Here is a 21,360-nt window from a genome sequence, read left to right on the forward strand (position 1 = left end):
ATTCACATGAAACATGGCTCAGTCACATGGCTGTTGGAAAAGGCCTAGTTCCTTGTTGTCTGGTCCCAGAAGTCTGCAGTTCTTAGCCACATGGACCTTCCTTCAGGGCTGCTTACAGCACAGCAGCTGGCTTCCCCCAGAGCTCATGATCCCAGAGAGAGAGAGAAGGGGGAAACCATAGTGTGTTTTATTTTCTACCCCCAGAGTCACAAACTGTAATGTCAGCATTACTGTATCAGTTAGAAGTTGTATTAGTCCATTCTCACACTGCTATAAAGAAATAACTGAGACTGCATAATTTATAAAGGAGATTTAATTGACACACTTCTGCATGGCTGAGGAGGCCGTCCCAGAAAATTTACAATCATGTCAGAAGTGGAAGCAAACACAGCCTTCTTCACATGGTGGCAGGAGAGAAAAATGCGGAGCAAAGAGGGGAAAAACCCCTTATAAAACCATCAGATCTCATGAGAACTCACTCACTATCATGAGAACAGCATGGGGGAACCATCCCCATGATCCAATCACCTCCCATGAGGTCCTTTCCCCAATACCTGGGGATTGCAATTCCCATGAGAATTCAAGATGAGATTTGGGTGGGAACACAGAACTGGGCCATATCAGAAGTGCATTATTAAGTCCAAGCCACACTCAAGAGAGGGAATTAAGCTGCATCTCTGGAAGGGAGCAGTATTAAAGGATTTGCATATATGTTAAAAACGAAATTGAAACTATTGTTTCAGTATTTCATAAATCAAAGGCTTCTTTTGTCTAATTATTTTTTTTAATGCTTTAAGCTTGTCTTTTAATTAAATTTAATTTTATTTCAAGTTCCCGGGTACATGTGCAGGATGTGCAGGTTTGTTACATAGGTAAACGTGTGCCATGGTGGTTTACTGCACTTATCAACCCATCACCTAGGTACTAACCCTGGCATGCATTAGCTATTTTTCCTGATGCTCCCCCCACCACTGCCCTCCCCCAGCAGGCCCCAGTGTGTGCCATTCCTCTCCTGTGTCCATGTGTTCTCATTGCTCAGCTCCCAGTTATAAGTGAGAACATTGGTGTTTGGTTGTCTGTTCCTGTGTTAGTTTGCTGAGGATAATGGCTTCCAGCTTCATCCATATCCCTACAAAGGACACTGTCTCACTCATTTTTATGGCTGTGTAATATTCCATAGTGTATATGAACCACATTTTCTTTATCCTGTCCATCACTGATGGGCATTTGGGTTGATTCCATGTCTTTGCTCTTGTGAAAAGTCATGCATGTGTATGTGCATGTATCTTTACAATAGAATGCATGTATCTTTACACATGCATGTATCTTTACAATAGAATGATCTATATTCCTTTGGGTGTATACCCTGTAATGGGATTGTTGGGCAAAATGGTATTTCTGGTTCTAAATATTTGAGGAATTGCCACACTGTCTTCCACAGTGGTTGAACCAATTTACATTTCCAACAACAGTGTAAAAGCATTGCTATTTCTCCACAACCTCACCAGCATCTCTTGTTTCTTGACTTTTTAATAATTGCCATTCTGACTGGCATGAGAAGGTATCTTATTGTGGTTTTGATTTGCATTTCTCTAATGATTAGTGATGTTGCGCTTTTTAAAATATGTTTGTTGGCCTCATGCATTTCTCCTTTTGAGAGGTGCCTGTTCATGTCCATTGTCTACTTTTCAATGAAGTTGTTTTCTCATGTAAATTTGCTGAAGTTCTTTGCAGATTCTCAATATTAGACCTTTGTCGGATGGATAGATAGCAGAAAATTTCTACCATTCTGTAGGATGTCTGTTCACTCTGATAATAGTTTCTTTTGCTCTGCAGAAGCTCTTTTGTTTAATTAGATCCCATTTGTCAATTTTTGCTTTTGTAGCCATCGCTTTTGGTGATATCATCATAAAATCTTTGAACATGCCTATATCTTGAATGGAATTGCCTAGATTTTCTTCTGGGATTTTTGTAGTTTTGGGTTTTACATTTAAGTCTTCAACCCATGTTGAGTTAATTTTTGTGTAAGGTGTAAGGAAGGAATCCAGTTTCAATTTTCTGCATATGGCTACCAGTTTTCCCAGCATCATTTATTAAATAGGGAATCCTTTCCCCATTGCTTTTTTTTGTCAGGTTTTTTGAAGGTCACATGGTTTTAGATGTGCAGCCTTACTTCTGAGTTCTCTATTCTGTTCCATTGGTCTATGTGCCTGTTTTTGTACCAATACCGTGTGGTTTTGGTTACTGTAGACTTGCAGTATAGTTTTAAGTCAGGTAGCCTGATTCCCCCACTTTCTTCTTTCTGCTTAGAATTCTCCGGGCTATGTGAGCTCTTTTTTGGATCCACATGAATTTTAAAATAGTGTTTTTCTAATTCTGTGATAAGCTTTTCTTTTTAAATTAATGAATAAAAGTTCAAGACATCACAGAGCCTTGGGTGCTGAGGGGAAAACAGTTTGAGACAGAGAATGGAGATAAAACAGCATCTTTGAGTTTTTCTTGCAAATACCTTTAGTAATAATGTTCTCTTCAATGAGTTAACATGGTCGAGAACATAGAGTAACTAGATCAAATAGTTTCAAGACTTCAGTGCCATAAAAATAATGCCTTGAAAATAAGTCTTTGTTTTGTCTAAGATATCTCAAATTTAGTGGAAGTATGCCCCTAGAGCCAACTTTATTATTGAATTATCATCTTTTAAAAAATATTTGCCTACACTGAAGAAAAAAAAAAAAAAACAGCACTGCTCTCTCTATGGAGTAGCCCTTCTTTTTTTTCTTTACTTCTCTAATAAACTTGCTTTCACTTAGAAGACAATTGCCTAATCAGATTGCTCTTCATTTACAAAAATGTGAATTTCATACTTCAGTCAACACATCTAGATGCCAATAACTTTGATTTGATGCAGTAGCCCGAAGTGGTTAACTCAAATTGAGAAATAAGTTTTTGCAAAAACTGGCTGTTCAGTGGGCATTCTATAATAAACTTAATATCTTTCTTTCTGCTATTGAATGAAATGTGATAGAAGTGATTTGGACACCACTATGATTGTAAACGACACTGCTATTATGTGTTTCTGAAGTTTTTTTCCATTCATATTTGCTATTCCATCACTGGCTATTCCTTCTACTCTTTTTTTATTTCATTTATTTTGATCAATAATATGCATTTCCAACTCTGTAAAAGTTTATTTCAGTTGTATGCATGGTAAAATGAAACATCAAATCCTTTGCAAGATGGAATTACCTTGCACATCAGATTGAAGATTGTATACTTGAAAATCTAGAGAGATGCCAGTGACCAAGGATCAAATGACCTATTTTTAACCAAGGCCATTTTCATGGCATCCTGGTCCTCTCTGTCACATGGCTCCTTACAATTCTCTGTGGTTTTCTTCCAAATGCAAGTAGTTCTTGCTAAGGATCCTTGCAATGAACTTTGGTATTCTTTTCTCTTTCATTTTTATGAAATGATTGGGGCCATTAGCCACTTGATAGGCAATGCTCTCCTAGTCAGTCTGCCTGTCTGCCTGGTTCCCTCTGAGGGTTTGTGGCTTGACTGGGTTCACCAGCGCCAGCCCCAGCAAGAACAGGGAGAAGTGACTGGGCAAATCCCCCAACAGCAGTGGGATCCCTACACATGAGATGGGGCAAAACCATCATTCTAGTCCCTCCCATACCTGAGACTTCTTGCACATCACAGGTCCCTGGACCAGAGCAGGAAGTAGCTCTGAGTCAGAAATGGCTTCCATGATGGTTAGGATGAGCTGGGAAGGGGGTTCTGAGAAGGGAATGAAAGGGGTCTCGACCTACAGGTCAAAACTCTGAGCCTGTCACAGGGTCCAGAACAGCTCCTGCCTGCCAGTTCTGTGGAGGGGTTTCCACCTTATACCCGTTTTTACCCACTTCAGCATACAAGGCCTGAGCAGCCCCTCACGCTACACACACACACACGGGGATTCCTGCTCGTCCCCAGAAGGCACCACCACAGCTGCCCACTTCTTGAAGGTCCTATTGCCCTGAGGCCTGGGGTCCCCATGCTGTGCGCCCTGGGTGTGGTCCACCCTCCCACAGTCAAATCAATGTGATCTCTGCTGGGTAGAATCCCTTGGCCCAGCACCTCAAGATGACCTTCCCATTAGGTCCTGAGTGATGGGTAACAAGTGCTGATGGCTGATCTGAGGAGAGTCTCAGAGGTGGAAAAAATTTAATGAGAATACCAGCTCTCAGCCTCCTTGTTAGAGTCGAGAAGAAATTTGAAAATTAAAAATAGGTGCAGGATAAGCAATTGTCCTAATATCTAGTGCGCTTTTTCTACACATGTGTCTCATTGTCTGGGAAGCCACTATTATGCTTCTAACGTTGGTGATACTATTTTTCAGTTTTAAAATTTCTGGGTTTTTTTTTTTTTTTTCTAATTTACTTACAGATTTTACAACCTTCTGACAGCCACCAACTATTACGTTGTAATATTAGAAACTAGCAGTCGTTTATGGTACTTTCATGCACTGTGCCTCTGCTGATTCGGTTTCCTGGTATTTTATCTTCTGGTTGTGTTAAAGGTTATCTCTAATTGTTGGGCACAGAAGACCAGGAAAGAGAAAGATCCCCCGGTGAAGTACACCACTACTGACAAACACATCACTGTTGACAAGGGGAAACTGCTGTCCTTTCCTAGTTACCTCCCTGCACTCCTCCTCCCTGTCCCTTCTCCCCACCCACCCTTAGGACAGCCTCAGGAGCCTGGGCACAATCCCCAGACCCACAGTAGAAATGCTGAGGAGGAGAAGGAAGCGGCACGATTCGGGCCTCCTTCCTTCCTACAGGGACGCCACCATGTCACACAATTCCAGCTTCAGGAGATCCTGACGCGCGGCCCCGAAGATAACAGTACCTTCCAGCAGCATCCTCTCTTTGCCATGCTCGGGGCTTCTGCGCCTAGTGTAGTGACCCATTACGGGTTCCCTTGCAGCCTCCGTGATCCAGAACCTCTCCCAGCTGCGCTTGATCCTCTGAGCCGCGGATCGCGCCGCTGTCCAGGTCTTTACGTCCTACTTCAGGGACATGAACTATTATTTCCCATCCTAGGCGGGCTGAACGTGTCCTCCAAGAAAGGTCCCAACTGGTGCCAGCACGCAGCCGCGCAGCAACTGCAGGTGTGGGACACTGAACCTCTCCCCAGGAAGGGCCAGAATCCCCGCTTCGCCCCGCCCACGCCAGCTCCTCCCTCCCACTGTGATTAGTCACAGCAGAAGTCAGTCACCATCCAGATGGAGAGACCTGGAGAAAAATGTCCCTAGCGCTTCCCCACCCGTGGGGGGTCAACTGAGGCCCCGCACCCCCACGCCTGGGAGACCCTGACCCGTCAGCCAGGGTAGGGTGGGAGGGACACCTGTGCCCGCTGGCCCGGGTGGTTGTGCCGGCTCAGGAACCTCAGGACACTCAGTAACACATTCGTTGCAGTCGTCGAGAACTTTCTTCAGGGCGTCCACAGTCCTGTCCTATCTTCACCCGCGGCACCCGCGGCTTCATTATCTGATCCTCGCCACGGCAGTCTAAGCGCAGGAACCGCGTGTTGCCCACGAAGGCGCAGCTGAGGAGCCCAGGGCGCGCGTGGTGGAGGTGGAGCCCGGCCTCCACGTACTCGGGACTGCGGGCCTGGGCCCCGGGAACCTGCATTTTGGGGGTGGGAGAGGCCCAGGGAACCTGGGACCCCTCCCAGCTCCCCTCGGGTCCCAATCTGCCCACTGTCTCCAGGACGTGCTCCCTCTGCCTCCCCGCCGGGACCCAGCCTCCTGGGCTCCCTCCCGCGTCCCGCCTGTCCCCCGGAGCCGCTCATCTGGGAGTTTCTTACTGTGTGTGGGGACCTGGGGAGAAGACAGAGGGGCGGGGGCCAAGGAAGGGGGCCCTGGGACGGCGGCATTTGGAAATAGGACCTCAGGAGTCTGCAGACCCCAGCCCGGGGCGGAGGTGCCCCGGGAGGAGCTGCTGAGTCCTGCAGGCTGCCCTTTACTTCCTGCCTCCCCAGCCCAGTTCATTCTGATTCTCTCCTCGACAGCCCAGGTCTTCCCCAAGGTCAGGGCCCACAGAGTAGCAGGGTGGGGGGTCCAGGACACGGGATCCGGCTTCTCTGGGTATCTTGGATCCAGGGAGAATCCTGGAGATCTCCCACTTTATGAATCCCGTTCTCCACTCACTCTGATGGCTTCGCTAGACCCCAGTGGAAGCCAGATACGACGCCCTCATCAGTCCTGGGGAAAAACAAGAGGAAAGTGTGAGAGGTGGCCATGAGGTCAGGAAAACTCCCACAGAATTCTCAGGAGAGGAAACTCTTCAGAGCTGGACCCTTGGCTTAGTTTGTCTTTCCTGCCGAGCCACCTGTCCCAGAGCCAGAAACGCCCAAGTTTAAGCCAGAGACTTTGGATACTGTCCTTGATGGTGACATAATAATTTTTGTCTTCTCTCCTGGAAGGGAAGCCCCAGAACCATCAGAGTGATCCTGTCTGCCCACTCTTTTTATTCTTCTGTCTCTCCAATCTCTCTCCCTGAGCTGGACTCTCCACCCACCCTCACATTCTGGACAGTGCAGAGATGAGCCAGCATGACCCTGGGTCAGGACTGGCTGCATGCAAACCCAGCTCCACCATGATTTGTGTGCGACCTTCATTCCTATTGTATCACCTGAAAATGGAAAATTTTGCAGGCACACCCCATAGAGGGGTTGTGAGAATTAAGTGAATTCATATTTTTAAAGTGCTAAGGACACAGATTAACACATAGCACCATGACAGTGTATGATATTATCACTGTTGCTATTTCTTTCCTTTTGTTTTAATTTTGATATGGACTTTTGCCCTTGTCGCCCAGACTGGAGTGCAGTGGCGCCATCTGGGTTCAATGCAACCTCCGCCTCCCAGTTCAAGCGATTCTTCTGCCTCAGCATCCGGAGTAGCTGGGATTACAGGCGCCTGCTACCACACCTGGCTCACTTTTTCTATTTTTATTTTTTAGTAGAAACAGGATTTGCCATGTTGGGCAGGCTCGTCTTGAACTCCTGACCTCAGGGGATCCATCCTCCTCGGCCTCCCAAAGGGCTGGAATTACAGGTGTGAGCCACCGTGCCCAGCCGTGGTTGCTATTTCTTTCACCCTTTTTCTGAGCCTCTTCTCTTCTTTCTGGGTTCCCAGGGAAATTCTGTGTTGGAAGATTATGTCGGCAAGAGGCCTCCACCTGGGAAATGCTGGCCTGTGGTGGGATCTCCCTTTTATTAAATGGAATGATTGTTGGTGAATTGATAGCTAGTGAGCCACTTACAGTACAGTTCATGTAAAAAAGACCACATACCTAGGATTAACTCCATTTTAATAAAGATACATCCCACCATTATAAGTCCAATGTGATTTGTGAGGAGATTGGTTTGATTGGGTCATGGGAATATCACTCTACTTTCTTTGAGAGAGTTTTGCAACACATTTCAAATCTCTGCTTCTCATTTCACACTATCTGGCTCACGAGTGAGGGTGATGAGAAGTGTCCTTGTACTATGATCCCTGGTTTGTCTATCAGAATCATAGTCATATATTACACATAGAGATTATTTTCTTAGAATATATAATTTATTTATATATATTATACTCATGGTATATAGAGAGATATTATTACAGTGCTTAAGCGGCTACTTGTATCTATGCATTTTCTCTCTTGGTACATGACATTAACATATAGAATTGTACACTGTACTTTGGTTTCCAGCAATTGCTGATTAGGTCATTTGGACCAGCTCTCCCATTGAGTACCACTGGAAAAGTGGGAGGAAAATATATGTTTGAAAAGTCTGCTTGAATTTATAGATGGGCTAGCAAAGCAGTGAAGATTTGCCAGGCCAGGAACCAGGAAGAGGCAGAAATCCAGAAGAGCACCTTGAGCTGTGGGGCTGCTTCTGTGGACCAGATGCAGTGACACCTGCCTCCCAGGCAAGAAGGCAGCTTCTGGGATTCAGAACTAAAGTGTCCCAATATTTAGAAGGTCTCTTGGTCTCTCTAGAATTCAGTGCTCATTGGCCAGGGCTAAGATGTTCACACTCATTTGTTGGAGGAGCCAAGCTTCGGGTTTGACTGCCTTTTGGGCATTTCATGCTAGAAAAACCCCAACATGTGTAGATAAATGGTGTAGAGGACACCAGCCACTGGAGCTCTGCCTAGTGGTCTCCCCTGACTTCCACTGGGAGACAACATGGCCATTTCACTAAATTTCTGAGGACATGGCCAACATAATAAGAGAACACTGGGAGGTACCTTGGACAGAGTTCCAGGCAGTTACAACTTTTGGGTTTCTGTGTCCTTTACCATCATCTCAACCAGAGAGCATTTGTGGAGGCTGAAGAACAAAAGACTTTAAATATCAGAGGTGAATCTAGGACCATTGATCCATTGTGGTCAAGAGGCTGGAGCCATGTGGCCCAGCAGTAATGAAGTCTATGAGTCTTTGGTCACTCCAAGGCTCTCTCCCATTAGGAGCGGCTTATCACTGCTATCAGGGACCCCAGTAGCTGGACAAGGCATTTTTTTTGTCATTTCTGATGAGAACTTGGAGAGGTGCCAGAGCATATAGACCTTAGATTGAAATGGGGTCAGAGTAGAGTCAGGCAAAACTCTGCAATGATTCGGAGGTACCGAAGTATGAAATAAAATTTCAACTCAGAGCTTCCATTAGAGCATCAGGCTCAGTAGCTCCTATGTTTGCACTGTGAGAACTGGGGCTTGATGAGAACAGAAATAGTTACATGTGCAGAAAAGCATATGTAGTTAGAAACCTGGGTCATGATTCAAGGCGTGGGAGGGCCATTGTCTTTACCATGGTAGAAAGTGGGGCTTTCTGTCGTCTTGGTTCTGCTAGGCCAAGTGCAGAAGATTAACCTTCCTACTTTCAGCTGAGTGACCGATAATAGAAGCTGGAATTAAGAGAATCAGTGGCAGCCTCTCTCCCTCCATCCCCAGCCCAGTAAATATAAGCGAAGGACTTGGGGCTCTGGCAATTTATTCTCATTGTGCACTCTCCTTCTCTGGCTCAAAAGAGAACCACATGTATCAGAAAACAAGGGCTACAATTCTCACAGAACCCAGAAATTGGACTAGAGGCCTGGAATGTCATGTGCCCATCATTGCTCCACCACCCAGGTGCTGTGTGACCTCAGGAGAAGCTCTCTGCTCCTGGGACCTCTTTGATTCATCTGTGAAAAATGGACAAACACCTCCACTCTAGCAGCGTTACTGAAATGCAGGGAGGAACAAGTAATCAATGGGTAGAAAAAAAGCAAAGTGATGACATTTACTCCTAGACAAAACTTTTTAGGAAAACGTATCTTAAAAATAGGAGAAAAACATATAGTACCTGCGATCCCCTGCCAGAAAAGCCTCTTTATTTAGTAATTGTGATTGTTCATCATCTTTCTTTAAAATTTGGGCAAAACTACCTCCCTCAATATCTCAAATAAATTAAATACAGTTGTGATTCTATGTCAGTTTAGGTCTACAACTTCTGCTTTGTGTGAAACTGAAAGCTGATGGGAACATCTTCATTTTTCTATGATGGCCAGGGGACACTCAGAGACTTGGAAATGACCCTATATCATCCATTTTCATTCGACTTATTCTATCCTTTGGAATTCCAGGTAATTCATACTCCGAAAAAATCTCATGTTCATACATAGGAGAAGGTAGAAAAGGTAATATTTCTGTTTTAATTTGCTAGAGCTGCCATAACAAAGTACCAAAGGCTGGGTGACTTAAATAATAAATATGTATAATCTCACAGTTCTAGAGGCTACAGGTGCAAGGTCAAGGTGCTGCAGGGTTGATTTGTTCTGAGCCCTCTCTCCTTGGCTTGTAGATGGCCACTTCTTCTGTCTTCTCAACATAGGACTTCAACATATGGATTTTGGTGGGATAGTGTAGCAGGACAAGCTGCAGACAAAACTCCTCAGACACTAGATTAAAGAAGGAAGAGGTTTATTCGGCCAGGAGCATCACCAGACTTGTGTCTTAAGAGCTGAGCTCCCTGAAAAAGAAATTCTTGGTCTTTTTAAAGGCTTACAACTCTAAGAGGTCCACGTGAAAAGATCATGATAAATTGAGCAAGCATGGGGAACGTGACTGGAGGGCTACATGCATCAGCTAACAGAACAGAAAGTTTTGCAATGCTTTTTCATAACAATGCCTGGAATTTACAGATAACCAAGTAGTTTAGGTCAGGGGTTGATGTTATCATTATTACTTTTTTTTTTGAGACGGGCTCTTGCTCTGTTGCCCATGCTGGAGTGCAGTGGTGCAATCTCGGCTCACTGCAAGCTCCACCTCCCAGGTTCACGGCATTCTCCTGCCTCAGCCTCCCCAGTAGCTGGGACTACAGGCACCTGCCACCAAGCCTGGCTAATTTTTTGTATTTTTAGTAGAGATGGGGTTTCACTGTGTTAGCCAGGATGGTCTCGATCTCCTGACCTTGTGATCCACCCACCTCAGCCTCCCAAAGTGCTGGGATTACAGGCGTGAGCCACCGTGCCCGGCCTATTATTACTTTTTTAACTCCTAGGGCCGGGTGGTGGTGCCAAGGTTGTCTGGCTATATATCTTACTTCTGTTTCTTTCCAGCTTTTTGCTTTCTCCCTTTTCTCCTGTCTTATAAACTAGGCAAGATGAGGGGAGGAGGGCAGCAGGAGTATTAGTGGTCTCCTTCCTTAATAGGAACACAATTCTTCTTGTAACTGTCTGGATCTTCTTTGGCAGTGGATATTCTAAGAAATTAAAGAGAGTAAAAGACAGTACATCCCTTTGACTGAATTCTTTCTCTTGGTTTTCTGAAATTTTGATCTTGCAATACAAACAAACAAGAAAGAGAACCAAAGTTTAGTTCTTCATGGAAGGTGAACCCTCCTCCCTAAGTCTTGGTAATCCCAGACACTAAGACGTGGTGCTGTGCAATTCTCCAAAGTCCAACTCACTCCAATGATTCTGTTTCTGTCTTTTTAACTGGGAAGAGGATTCTCTTTCAGGAGAGCCACCTCTTCTGATGCTGTATGGACTTTATTATCCTTAAACATACAGAATGAAAAAGATGTTAATATAAAGGAAAATATTTGCTAAATTTTTATCATGCTCATAATTTTTGTACCTTTTAAAATGCCCCATATTGTGTTGTTTATTTTTAAAATATTTTAAAAATTGGTGCATAATATTTGTACATGTTTATGGGATACATGTGACGTTTTGATACATGCATAGAATGTGTGTCTAATAAGTCAGGATATTTAGGATGTCCATCACCTCAAGCATTTATCATTTCTTTGTGTTGGGAGCATTTTAAATCCACTCTTATAGCTATATTGAAATATAAATTTTTGTAACTTTAGTCAGTCTGCTGTGCTATCAATATTAGAACTTATTTTCTCTAATAACTGAACATTTGGATCCATTAACCTGCCTTTCTGTATTTTCCTATCCATACATTCTTTCCAGATTCTGGTAACTGTTATTCTACTCTCTTGAATTCCCTGAGATTAACCATTTTGGCTCGCACATATGAGTGACAACACGTGATATCTGCCTTTCCTTGCTTGGCTTATTTCACCTAACGTAATGGCCTTTGGCTCCATCCATGTTCCTGAAACTGACAGGATTTCATTCTTTTTTATGGCTGAATTGCATTCCATTGTGTATATATACCAGTGTTTATTCAGTCACCCATTGATGGATTCACCTATTGATTTTATATCTTTGCTACTGTGAACAGTGCCTCAATAAACCCAAGAATGCAGGTACTCTTTTGATATGATTTCTTTTCCTTTGTATAAATACCCAGGAGTAGAGTTGTTGGATCAGCCAGTAGTTCTATTTTTAATTTTTTGAGAAATTACTATACTATTTTCTATCATTGCTGTACTTACTTTCCCACCAACAGTGTACAACAGTTCTGGTTTCTCCACATGCTTGACAATATCTATTATTTTTTATTTCCCAACAATAACCATTCTAACTAGGAAAAGATGACATTTTACTGTAGTTTTGGTTTGCATTTTCCTGCTATTTAATAATGTTGAGTGCTTTTCACATCCTGTTGGCCATTTGTATGTCTCCTTTTGAGAAACATCTATTCAGATCCTTTGTCCACTTTTTAATTGGATTATTTGTGTTTTTACTGCTGAGTTTTTGAGTTCCTTATATATTGTAGAAATTAGTTCCTTGTAGGATGAATACATAGCAAATATTTTCTCAATTCAACAGGTTGCCTTTTAATTCTGTTGATTGTTTCATTTGCTGTGTTGAAGCTGTTTAGCTTAATGTAGTCTCATTTGTCTATTTTTATTTTTGTTGCCTGTACTTTTGAGGTTTTTTTTTTTTTTGAAACGGAGTCTTGCTGTGTTGCCCAGGCTGGAGTGCAGTGGCGCGATCTCGGCTCACTGCAAGCTCCGCCTCCTGGGTTCACGCCATTCTCCCACCTCAGCCTCCGAGTAGCTGGGACTACAGGCGCCCCCCACCTCGCCCGACTAGTTTTTTGTATTTTTAGTAGAGACGGGGTTTCACCATGTTAGCCACGATGGTCTTGATCTCCTGACCTCGTGATCCACCCGCCTCGGCCTCCCAAAGTGCTGGGATTACAGGCTTGAGCCACCGCGCCCGGCCTTGAGGTCTTAACCATAAAATTTTTGCCTTGACCCATGTCTAGAGTGTTTCCTATATGCATTATTGTAGTCATTTTATAGTTTTAGGACTTGCATTTATACCTATTTTGAGTTGATTTTTGTATATAGTGAGAGACAAGGGTCTAGTGGTATTCCTCTGCATCTGGGAGCATTTTCTCAGCTCCATTTATTTAAGAGACTTGTTCTTTCCCCGTTGTATATTCCCTGTTCCTTTGCCAAAAATGAGTTGGCTATCAATACGTGGATTTATATGTAAGTTCTCTTTTGTGTTCCATTGATTTATGTGTCTATTTTTATGCCAGTACCATACTGATTTGGTTACTCTAACCTTATAGTATATTTTGAATTCAGGTAGCATCATGCCTTTAGCTTTGTTCTTCTTATTTACAATTGCCTTGGCTATTTGGGATATTTTATGGTTTCATACGAATTTCATATTTTTTCTAGATCTGTGAAGAATGATATTGGTATTTTGATAGGTATTGAATTGAATCTGTAAATTGCTTTGGGTAGTATGAATATTTTAACAATATTAATTCTTCCAATTTATGTTCATGAAATATGTTTCATTTTTTTTTTTTCCTTTAGAGACAGGGTCTCACTATGCTTCCCAGGCCTTGAATTCCTGGGCTCAAACAATTCTCCTGTCTCATCCTCCCAAAGTCCCAGGATTACAGATGTGTGTCACCATGCCTGGTTCTTTCAGTTTTGTGTACTCTTCAATTTCCTTCATTGGTGCTTTATAGTTTTTGTTTTACTTCCTGGGATAAGTTGATTTTTAGGTATTTTATCTTCTTTGTGATTTGTAAATGGTGTTGCTTTCTTGATTTATTTTTCAGATTGTATAGTGCTGGTATATATAAATGCTATGAAAGTTTGCACATTAATTTTGTATCCTGAGGTTTTGTTGAATTTGTTTATTAGTTCTAACTATTTATTTGGTGGAATCTTTCATTTTTTCTAAGTAAAAGATCATGTCACTTGCGAATAAGGCTAAGTTGGCTTTCTCCTATCTGACTTGGATGCCCTTTATTTCCTCACTTGCCTGATTGCTCTGGCTAGGACTTCTAGTACTGGATAGAATAAAAGTGGTGAAAGTGGGAGTATGTGCCTCCTTCCAGATCTTACAGAGGAGGCTATCAACTTGTCTCCATTCACTATTCTGTTAGCTGTGTGTTTTTCATATATGGACATATCATGGCGCATTATCCTTTTGGTGCGCTGTTGGATTTGGTTGCTAATGTTTCTAATTATTATTTCTATCACTAACATAATTTTTATTATAAGCATTTTAAACTTATAAAATTTACATTTACCAAAATAAGCAAATCTTCCTCAACTTTATCAGTGAATTTTGGCAAATATAGCCATATCACTCTTGCCACTATCAATGTACACAAAGATCCCTTTTTCTCCCTTCAACTCAGCTTCCCTGCCCCCAGCAGCCATTGATTTGATGGCTATCATGATAGCACAGTTCTTCCTGTTTTAACACTTCGTGTCTGACTTTTTGCACTTGGCATGATAATTATGTGATCAATCCATGTTGTTGCATGTATCAGTAGTTCATTCGTTTTTATTTCTGATAATATTCCATTGTATGAATGAATCATGATTTTTGTACATTGGCAGTTATTTCTGATCTTTTACTATTATAAATAAAGAAACTATGAACATTCTTATACAGGGATTTTTGACAGAATCTTCATTTCTCTTGAGTAAATACCTAGGAGTGGAAAGGTAGCCGTAGAGTACTAGGTTGTTTAACTTTATTACATGATACAAAACTGATTTTCAAAGTGGCTGTTTTATATTCCTATAGGTAATGGATGAGAGTACAGATTGTTCAACATCCTTGCCAACATTTATAGTTATTAATCATTTTAAATTTAGCCATTTGAATGGTTGCTTAGTGGTTTCTCACTGTGGTTTTACTTTGTGTTTTTCCCTGAAGACAATTGGCCATCATATATCTTTTTTTGTAATGTTTCAGATTTCTTTACAGATTGTGGAAGGTGCTAAATAAACATGAGTTCTCTTTCTCTAGTGCTGGACATAAAGCAGAATGTTCAGAATCCATCCCCACCTCCCAATCTGGCCAAACACACGCCATATTTGCCTCCAGAAGTTCCTACTCCTTCATCCCTCTTTCACAGTCTATCCACTTCGTTCTGGCTCCAGCTCACACTCCTCCAGGAAATCTGTTACTGTGAAGGTCACTAACATGCTCAGTATTGTCATCTCTCCATCTGTCTTTACTTCTCTGCAGCTTTCCTCACACTCAATAAATCCTTTTTTATTTTGCTCAATTTCTATGGACTCACCTCACAAATTTTTATTATGAATTAGTTCTAGCTGGAAGTAAAAATAGAGAATTATAAGAAATCTTTGTGAAGCTGCCACTCAGGTTTGTCAATTTGGGACATTTTAACATTATTGGCTATATATAGTATGCACAGCAAATAATAGAAATACATGTAGATAGCCCTGATTTTCCACACTTCTGATATACGAGTGTTTCAGTCGATGCTGTACTGAGCAAACCAAGAACTGCTGGTGAACGTTTGTCTTGAATTTGATGTATGCCCTTATATTCTTACTAAATTTTAGAAAAGTCTTTGTTTTTGTTTGACATGCTTTCAGTCTTTTTTTTTTTTTTTTTTTTTTTTTTGAAACAGGGTCTCAGTCTGTCACCTGGGCTGAAATGCAGTGGCATAAACACAGTTCGCTTCAGCCTCAACCTGCCAGACTCAAGCAATTCCTCCCACCTCGGTCTCTTGAGTAGCTAGGACTAGAGGTTTGCACCACCATGCCTGGGTAATTTTTGTACTTTTTGTAGAGATGGGGTTTTGCCATGTTTCCCAGCCTGGCCTGGAACTCCTGGGGTCAAGCAACCTGCTCTCCTTGGCCTCCCAAGGTGCTAGGATTACAGGCATAGGCACCCACACCTGGCTTTGCTTTTAAACCTTTTATAAATTGTTTCTTGCTGATATTATTCATTGCCGAGACCAGCTCGGTCGGGGAGACCCCCACCCAGCAGCGCTAGAGGAATTAAAGACACACACACAGAAATATGGCATGCGGAGTGGGAGATCAGGGGTCTCACAGCCTTCAGAGCTGACAGCCTCGAACAGAGATTTACACACATATTTATTGACAGCAAGCCAGTGATAAGCATTATTTCTATAAATTATAGATTAACTAAAAGCATTTCTTACGGGAAATAAAGGGATGGGCTTTGGCTAGTTATCTGCCACAGGAACATGTCCTTAAGGCACAGATTGCTCATGCTATTGTGCTGGTTCAGGAACACCTTTAAGCGGTTTTCCGCTCTGGGTGGGCCAGGTGTTTCTTGCCCTCATTCCGGTAAACCCACAACCTTCAACGTGGGCGTCATGGCCAGCATGAAGATGTCACAGTGCTGCAGAGATTTTGTTTATGTCCAGTTTTGGGGCCAGTTTATGGCCAGATTTGGGGGCCTGTTCCCAACAATTCTTTTGCTTGTTTTTTCAGTTAACGTGGTCTACAAGATGAATCAATGTTCAGACAAATAGTTCATTTGTTTTCGTTGCAGTGTAGTATTCCATGGCAGGAATGCGCTACAATTTATCTCTTCCCCTTTTCATTGCCTCTACATAGTCTCTAGTAGAGACATTACTTCAATGAACATGCTTTAAATTTCAAATTTAAATAAGTAATTAAAAATTCTACTTCACCAAAACTCCTCAGGACCCACACGCAGGCACTGCAGCGGCGACTGGAGAAGAGGGCGCTGGAAACGGAAAGAACACCACCACTTGGCCTCGGGCACCTGAATGACAACCTGGAGGGCTCCGGGAGCACAGCAAAGGTCCAGGCAGAGCCAACCCTCACAGGCCCAGGGAAAGGCAGCGCCACAGGCCGGCAGGACAGTCCCACCGCTGCAGAGAGGGGCTGCCCAAAAGGCAACAGCCGCAGGAGATGAGCAGGGGTAGGACTCATCTCCCCAACCCCACCGACGCCACGAGGCAGAGGGCGGGGACAGCGAGGTCGGCCGGATTCCGCACCCCTGTCTCCCACGCACCACCCATGGGCAGGGAGGAGAGACTACCGGCTGCAGGCAGAACGAGAAGAGTGGTCACGTTAGCCATGTCAGTCCCTCATGTGTGGTACCTCCTGCCCCGCCTGGGAGAACGTGACGTCACCACATCCATCACTTGTTTTCTTTCACTCTTCCCATTCCTTCCTCTTCCTGATATATTTATATAGGAATTATGTTTAGTTTGTTGTAACCAAGCGAGTTAAAGAGAAACGCCACACTTTGAGACAAATTATGGAGTCCTTTATTAGCCGGAGACCGGGAGGCAGCTGGCGCTCAAAATTCTCTTGGCCCCGAAGAAGGGGCTAGATTTTCTTTTATACTATGGTCTAAATAGGGGAGGAGGGTTTAACTGAAGCCATTTTACAGAAGCAGAATAGGCAAAAAAAAAAAAAAAAAATTAATTGGTTATAGAAGCAGTTACAAAAAATAAACAGTTCCAGGGGCAAGGGCTTAAACCAGTATCATTAAAAGATAAATGCAGGCGCTTTAGGTACCTTCCACTGAGCACATTCTCAGGAGCTGCTGGTACAGCCTGCCTCAATTCCTTATCAGCAGGTGCATTCCTGGATGTGCTTGGAGCCAGTTTGCACTAGTTATTCCCTTAAGGGGGATAAAGGGGGCTGCAAGTGAAGAAACTAAAATGGAGTCTGTCCGTCCGGCTGTCTCTCCTGGGAGAGAGTCACTCAGGTAAAAACAAGGTAAGATATCACAAGTTCAGCCATTCCTTGTCTATTTTTCTGTGACTAATCTTCTCATGTGACAACTTGACTACTTTTCACTTGCTTCGTAGTATTTGCTCTTCCTCAAGTTAATACTTGCCTTTGCTTTTGTTTATTTTCTTTTACTTTTTTTTCTGGCTCTGTCACCAGGCTGGAGTGCAGTGGCACGATCTCGGCTCACTGTACCCTCCGCCTCCCAGGTTCAAGTGATTCTCCTGCCTCAGCCTCTCGAGTAGCTGGGACTACAGGCGTGCGCCACAACGCCCGGCTAATTTTTGTATTTTTAGTAGAGACGGGGTTTCACCATGTTGGCCAGGATAGTCTCGATCTCTTGACCTTGTGATCCACCCTCCTCGACCTCCCAAAGTGCTGGGATTACAGGCATGAGCCACCTCGCCTGGCCTATTTATTTTCTAGATAACACTCATTAATTTAACTTTGATATCTGTTCCATTTCTGTGACTCTTTTAAGAAGTTAGAGAATTAGGACAGTCTATTAATTTTACTTTCTTGGAAATGTCCCTCCTGGCCCCTTCTGGTTGCTCCCATCTGGACTGGAGGCTCCTACCTGTGGGGCAGAGTCACCATCCTAGGATGTCCCTCCACCACCATCTGGGGCAGTGCCTTACATGCAGTGGAGCCACCTGGGTCCTGACAAATGCAGACTGTTTCAAGATGTCAAGGCTGGGCCTGTGAGCGTTTCTATCTAGTTTCATGAGATGCTGATTCTGCCGATTCATGGGTGATAGCTGGGGTAGCAAGAATCTCTGTTTTTGTTTCAAGTTTTCTGTGTCTCTTTTTCATAGTAAGCACATACTGATATATTTTCAATGAATTCATGTGCTTTTTTCCTAAGTTAGTAAGAGAGCTAATTATTTTTTGTGCCAAAAACTATATTATGTAAAATTTTGTATCATAGCCATTTAAAGTATAGAGTACTATCATATTAACTGTAAGCACATTGTTATGCAACAGATCTCTAGCACATTTCATTTTGCAAAACTGAAACTCTATGCCCCAAAACTCCTCATGAATCCCCAGCTGAACCCCTGGCAGCCGCCATTCTACTTTCAGGTTCTAAGAGTTTAGACGCCTCATATAACTGGAATTGTGCAGTATTGGAATTTCCTTGTGATTGGCTTATTTCACTTAGCATTGTTCTCCAGGTTCATCCATGTTGCAGCATATAACAGAATTTCCTTCTTTTTAAGGTTGAATCATATTCCGTTGTCTACATAGACCACATGTTCTTCATCTATTCAGGTGTTAAAGGCTGCTTTGTTTGCTTCCTTGTCTTGGCTATGGTGAATAATGCTGCTGTGAATATAGGTATACAATGTTTTCCGTTTTCACACCTTCCTCATTTTGGTGGAATTAACGTTTTAGTAGCTACTTGTGACAGCACATATTTAAAGTATGTTTGCATGTTTCAATGTGTCCATTGTTGTTCTGATTCTCTCCTGGAAAAGGATAGAAATGTATCCTTTTTGGCACAGCATTTAATGGTGAAGAAAGAGACAGTGTAACTGACCACTGCTGGGTCTCAGCATCCTGCAATTTCAGAACTACTGTGAATACAAAAGAATAAAAAACAGTTCTACCCAGAAAGGGGGAGTCGTCCCAAAATATGGTGGCCCTGGGACAACTGGCCTCCCTGTCAGGCCCCTTCCATGGGGGCCCTTTTCTGCAGTGACTGGGGTTTCTTCCCATTTCTCTCTATCCCGTGTCCTGACCCAAAAGACAAGGCATGTCTGCAGCTGTGCCCACACTTGGAGTGTGTCAGTACATTCTAAACACTGGCTCAGTGGTATCAGTACATTATAAACATTGGCTTATCATGGGTTATTTTATTATTTATTAAATGTGTATTTTCACTTTACTGACAACACAATAAACCAGGACAATCTAGTGATCGCATCCTCTTTCTTGTGTCAAAAAGCACCTTCGAGGAACGTGAGAAGGAGACACTTTTCGCTAGAGTTGTTTAAGGGAGAGCCAGATGGGCTGGGCAGGAGGATTTTTACCTGGAACCTATGCGATGAGCTGTGACATCCCTCTCCCCACCTTCAATCTCAGCCCCAGCATCCACCTCCTGGGCGAAGAGGCTGTGCAGTGGCGCCACCTGGTGGTCTGTGCTCTTCCAATCCCAGATCAAGCACAGCCCTGAAATCCACCTGTCCCTCCTCTGTGCCAGGGTTTCTTCACTGGACACCAGCGTGAGTCAACTTTCCTGTAAAGCAGAACGAGCATGAAATGGGACCATGTTAGAGGAGGAATGGTGTCATCTCCACCTCTGGAGAGATCCCCGTCACCTTGTTCAGGGGAAGGACCAAGCCTCACTCCCATGCAGAGAGGAGACTCTGGCTGTAACTGCGCCTGTGGAGAGGTGAGGACCTGTTCCCTCTATGCTGACGGCCACAGCCTACAGACTGGGGCCAGGCTTCCCCTCAGCTGTGTCCTATCAGGTTCATCCAGGCCTCAAGGAATAGATCATGGACATTGCCTCCAGTGATGGGGAGCTGGGTGCACACTCAGAAATGAGGTAGTCCTGGCAGGAGTCCTGGGGCTGCCAGTTGTTCTGGGTGCTCAGTGTCCAGAGAGGAGGATGGGGTGGAGGCTTTGTGCAGAACAGGAACTATGCCCCATAACTTATTTTACCCTGCATTGGCCTTTTTATCATAAAATAAAACACAGGTAACATAAAAGAAAAAAGATCTTAAAATGGTGACCTTTAATCAAAGGTAAACACCCTTTAACCATCAGAGAGGGAGAAGTTTGGCAGCTGACCTAGAAGCCCCATCAATTGCCCCAGCTCAATAATAAACTCTTCCCCTTTTCAAATAAAAATCAATCACATCCTGACTTTTATGGTCATCACTCTTTTGTTCTATTTTATATTTTCATCATCCAAAATTATGGTTTAGTTTTACCTTTAAAATATGTTTTGTGTTCTCTTTTGTTCTATAGGTTCCTCCTTGAAATTTATATTGTATGGTAAGGTTTCCTATTGTTTGAATTTTGTGGTTGCATGCCAAGGTGTGGTTTGACGTTTATCTTTATTACCTGTATTTTCTATAAATTGGTAGTTTGGTATATAGGCTTGTGCATATTCAGGGTTTTTTTCTGTAAGTATTGATGGTTCTATAAAAGGAAAATAAATCTAGGGGCCCCAAAATTACTAAGCTAAAAGGGAAAAGTCAAGCTGGGAACTGCTCAGGGCAAACCTGCCTCCCGTCTATCCAATGTCACCCCTCTGCTCACTGAGATAAAGTCATGTCTGATTGCCTCCTTTGGAGAGGCTAATCAGAAACTCAAAAGACTGCAACCATTTGTCTCTCATCTACCTGTGACCTGGAAGCTCCCTCCTTGCTTCGAGTTGTCCCGCCTTTCCAGGTGGAATCAATGTTCAGCTTACATATGTTGGTCAATGTCTCAGGTCTCCCTAAAATATACAAAACCAAGTTGTGCTCTGATCGCCTAGGGCACATGTCGTCAGGACCTCCTGAGGCTGTGTCATGGGCATGTATCCTCAACCTTGGCCAAATAAACTTTCTAAAACTGAGATCTGTCTCAGATTTTCAGGATTCACAGTACAATATTGTGTTTTTCTTCAAGAAGAATAATGTAATACTGGTTAATTCTTTTCTTGTGAAAAGAATTATTTTCTTGTTAATTGCCATCGCTGTTCAATGGCGAAATCTGTTAGTTCACTGTGGATTGCAAAAGGGTTATTTCTTTCATGTATTAGCTGAATAATTTGTAGAATAAGAGATTTACCCCTGTCTATTATTTGTCGGTTCCATAGACACTTGTGTTTTGAGATACTAAACCAAGCATCCACTCACCTACAACTCAGCAATTGCACTCT

General features: G+C 43.1%; 1 long non-coding RNA gene across 2 annotated transcripts; it reads left to right on the forward strand.

Moving 5' to 3' along the window:
- The first annotated feature begins 17,167 nt into the window (after window positions 1-17,167).
- Window positions 17,168-21,051, forward strand: LOC111519899. 2 transcript variants are annotated; one of them, XR_003307384.1, is made up of 4 exons: window positions 17,168-17,471; window positions 18,756-18,821; window positions 19,432-19,878; window positions 20,460-21,051. It is a non-coding gene; the product is annotated as an uncharacterized LOC111519899 (long non-coding RNA). The 2 variants fall into 2 exon arrangements; XR_004228706.1 differs by lacking the exon at window positions 20,460-21,051 and having other exon boundaries at window positions 19,432-20,389.
- The last annotated feature ends 309 nt before the right edge of the window (window positions 21,052-21,360 follow it).

Source organism: Piliocolobus tephrosceles, unplaced genomic scaffold (genome assembly GCF_002776525.5).
Source record: "Piliocolobus tephrosceles isolate RC106 unplaced genomic scaffold, ASM277652v3 unscaffolded_1455, whole genome shotgun sequence".
In the NCBI taxonomy this organism is placed as follows: Eukaryota; Metazoa; Chordata; class Mammalia; order Primates; family Cercopithecidae; genus Piliocolobus; species Piliocolobus tephrosceles.